This window comes from Monodon monoceros, unplaced genomic scaffold (assembly GCF_005190385.1).
Source record: "Monodon monoceros isolate NGI ecotype Baffin Bay Population unplaced genomic scaffold, NGI_Narwhal_1 Super_Scaffold_21, whole genome shotgun sequence".
Classification (NCBI taxonomy): domain Eukaryota; kingdom Metazoa; phylum Chordata; class Mammalia; order Artiodactyla; family Monodontidae; genus Monodon; species Monodon monoceros.
Window position 1 is genome coordinate 81,395,108 of NW_021703778.1, and position 4,360 is coordinate 81,399,467.

At 45.0% G+C, this 4,360-nt stretch overlaps 1 long non-coding RNA gene across 1 annotated transcript in view; it reads right to left on the reverse strand.

The window, feature by feature from the left end:
* LOC114903558 overlaps positions 1-4,360 on the reverse strand; it is a 94,707-nt gene that overhangs the window by 62,524 nt on the left and 27,823 nt on the right. The gene's annotated exons all lie outside the window — the stretch shown is intronic.

Here is a 4,360-nt window from a genome sequence, read left to right on the forward strand (position 1 = left end):
GACAGCAGTAGGACTCTCCTAGACCTTCTGTTCATTCTTAGGCATTGGAATAATTTTGGCCTCAGTCTGCTCCCCAAATCAGCTCCCCTGAGGGACCTTCCTCCCCTCCTCTTCCCTAGCCAACCCTGGGCCCCTGCTCCTTCTTCCCTCCTGCCTGTGGCTGGCCTGCACCCCTTTCTTCCTGGGGCCCAATCATCTCTGCTTCCAAGACCAAGCCTGGCCCAACCAGCCCCCAAATTCTCCCCCATCCTGCACATTCTTACCTTCTTCCCAGTGGCCCTCAGGCTGCTTAGGGCTGCCAGCCACAGAGGCCACATTGAAATTAACAAAAGGAATGCCTACAGAATCCTCACACATTCCTTCAGTCTCATAGGAAGGAGGGTGTGGCCAAGAAGATCCTGAACTCCTTTCCTCCCAGGGTCACACCAAAATTACAACTATTTACAGAGCAACTACTGATGAGAAAGGTCTGAAGACTAGCAGAAAGGATCTTCTACAACTAAAGATATAAAGAAGGAACCACAACGAGACAGGTAGGAGGGACGGGAGACATGGTTAAGATCCCTACACCCCGGGTGGGCAACTCACTAATGAGAGGATAATTATGACTGCAGATGTCTTCCCCAATGAGTCAGGTGTATGAACCCCACATTAGGCTCCCCAGCTGGATGTTCTACACCAAGAAGATGAGCACCCCCCAGAACTTCTGTGTTTTTGTAATGGCTAAAATCAAACTTGTTTATTTTTTTCTTTAGTTTTTATTGAAATATAGTTGATTTATATGTATATACTTTCTTAGATTCTTTTCCATTAGCGGTTATTACATGATATTGAGTATAGATCCCTGGGCTATACAGTAGGTCCTTGTTGGCTATCTATTTTATATATAGTAGTGTATATATTTTAATCCCAAACTCCCCTTTGGGATTGATCCCTCCCCCAACCTAGCCACTTTGGTAACCATAAGCTTGTTTTCTATGTCTGTCAGTCTGTTCCTGTTTTGTAAATAAGTTCATTTGTATCTTTTTCTTAGAGTCCACATATGAAAGCAATATCATATGATATTTGTCTTTGATACTAACTTCACTTAGTATGTTAATTTCTAGGTCCATCCATGTTGCTGCAAATGACATTTTTTTTTTTTTTTTTACAGCTGAGTAAGATTCCATTGGTATATTCCATGTAGTATATTCCATATACCACATCTTCTTTATCCATTCATCTGTCAACGGACACTTAGGATGCTTCCATGTCTTGGTTATTGTAATAAATAGTGCTGCTATGAACATTGGGGTACATGTATCTTTCCGAATTACAGTTTTCTCTGGACATATGCCCAGAAGTGGGATTGCTGGATCATATGTTAGCTCTATTTTTAGTTTTTTAAGGAACCTCCATACTGTTTTCCATAGTGGCTGCACCAATTTACACTCCCAACAGTGGTGTAGGAGGGTTCCTTTTTCCCCACAACCCCTTCAGCATTTATTATTTGTAGACTTTTTCATGATGGCTATTCTGACCCATGTGAAGTGATACCTTACTATAGTTTTGATTTGCATTTCTCTAATAATTAGTGATATTGAGCATCTTTTCATGTGCCTGTTGGCCATCTGTACGTCTTCTCTGGAGCAATGTCTATTTAGATCTTCTGCCCATTTTTTTGATTGGGTTGTTTGGTTTTTTTTTATATTGAGCTGCATGAGCTGTTTGTATATTATGGAAATTAATCCCTTGTGGGTCACATCGTTTGCAAATATTTTTTCCCATTCCTTAAGTGGGCTTTTTGCTTTGTTTATCGTTTCCTTTCCTGTGCAAAAGCTTTTAAGTTAAGTTAGGTTCCATTTGTTTATTTTTGTTTGTATTTTCATTACTCTAGGAGACAGATCGAAAACGATATTGCTGCGATTTATGTCAGAGTGTTCTGCCTATGTTTCCCTATAGGAGTTTTACAGTATCCAATCTTACATTTAGGTCTTTAATCCATTTTTAGTTTATTTTTGTATATGGTGTTAGAGAATGTTCTAATTTCATTCTTTCACATGTAGCTGTCCAGTTTTACTGTGCTGTCCAGTTTTCCCAGCACCACTTTTGGAAGAGACTGTCTTTTCTCAATTGTATTTTCTTGCTTCCTTTGTTGTAGATTAATTGGCCACAAGTGCACTGTCAATGCACTTTATTTCTGGGCTCTCTATCCTGCAGAACATTTGGCTTTAAGGCCAGTAGGGCTACTTCTGGGAGAGCCAGAGGTCTGTGGAGAATAGAAAATCCAGCCCTAAAAGGTGCATATAAAATTTCACATGCTCTAAGTCCAAGGGCAGAAGAAGTAATCTGAAAGAAGCCTGGGTCAAACCCACTTGTTGATCTTAGAGAGCCTCCCAGAGAGGCAAGAGGCAACTGAAACTCAGCCTAAGAACTTAGATACTGGCAGCAGTCACTAATGAGAGCACATCCCACTAAGAGAACACTGGTGCTGGTAATCACCATTGTGGAATTCTCTGTCTAGATTATTAGTGCAGTGCAGTGACTTGCCCTTGTCCACTTGCGAGTCTGCCTCAGTCCCGGGAAGCCCCAGTCCAGGCAATTAGCTGGGCAGGGATACTGCCCCACTCACCAACAGGCCTGCTGCCGAAGGACACCCTGCGTACCCAGTAGCTCCAGGACTGGCCCTACCCACCAATAGGCCAGTAAAGCCCCAGGACCTCCAGGACCCTGACACTAGCCATCAGACCCAGGCCCACACACCAGAAGGCCTACATTAGCCCTAAATCCAGTCTCACCAACCATAGGTAGGCCCCAGCACTGGTCCCAACCACCCTCAGGTTGACGCCCACTCCTGAAACCCAGGGCACTGCAGCCAGAGACCCTGGGACCCAGCTCTGCCCACCAGAGGGTCAGCACTAGCCCTGAGGCCCCTCCTCAGCCCTGCCACTGCCCACCAGCCAGCTAACATCTACAACAGAAACTCAGGACCTTGAAGCCAGACACAGATCCACCCACCAGTGAGTCACCCCTAGGCCTGGGACTGTCCTCACCCATCACTGGGTGGACAATAGCCCTGGGAAAACCATGCACTACAGCCAGTTGTGTCGGGGTCTGGTGCACTCACCAGTGGGCTATCACTAGCTCTGGGTCAGCCCGGAGCCCACGGCCACACAAGTCAGGAATTGGCCCTGCCCACCAGTGGGCGTACACCAGGCCCAGATACCCCTAAGCCATGGCCCCCCCCATCAACAGGCTGATCCAACTCTGGAAGCCCTGAACCTACTGCTGGCCACCCCGAGATGAAGCTTTGCCCACCACTAGACCAGCATTAGCCCAAGGACCCCCTTTCCCAGGGCTCTGTAGCCAATTATTTCATGACACAGCCCTGCCCACCTACAGGGGGCAGCCTATGCCCAAGGCAGGGCCTGGCAACCCACCTGACACAGGTGCAGCTACACCAACCACCACGCCTATAGTAGTCAGCCTGCCACAACAGACAGACCCACGCAGTTCACACCGAGGGCACCACTAAAGCTTATTGCTTGGGTGACCAGAGGGGAGTGCACTGATGGGCCCCATAGGACATTTGCGCATAAGGCCACTTTTCCAAGATTGAAAACAAAACCAACCTACCAAACATATAGGAATAAAAATGGTGAATTAGGCAAAATGAGGCACCAGAGAAATATGTTCCAAATGAAGGAATAAGATAAAACCCCAAAAGAAGAACTAAGTGAAGTGGAGATAAGCAACCTACATGATAAAGAGTTTAAGGTTATGGTCATAAAGATGGTCAAAAAGTCAGAAGAAGAATGGATGAAGACAGTGAGAAGTTAGAAATTTTCCTTCTTACTGGAAAACCTTACTCTTTGGGGGAAGTAATTTTGAACAGGAAGGGGGTGAGGGATTGCTTTTTAAAAAAAAATTGATTTGGCCTCCAGACGAAAAGATTGCCTAAACCAGGTGCTGATGAAGTCAAAGAATGACTCCAACTCTGGAATGAGCTTCATTTTCATGTATTTTGGTAAGAAATTTGGCTCTCAGTTGAGAATTCAGTCACTCTACCTGTTCAAGGGCAAGATGATAAGGTTCTATCAGACCAAGTGTCTAAACAAAACTGAGACTCTACCAAGGTCAGAAATGCTGCACTTCAAGCCAAAAGATCTCTCTTGGGCTTGCTTGTTTTGACTTGTAACTACAAATCTGTCTTGTCTAAATGTGTCCAATCATATTATAAAACAAAGCACCCATCTCTACAGTACAGCATCCTCTGAAGCAACAGGAGTCCTAGATGTACCTTTGGGCATTCTCTAATTTTTCTGCCACTCTGATTTCCACAGGACTTTAAATTGCTTCCCCTGAGATCAAGCAACACAAG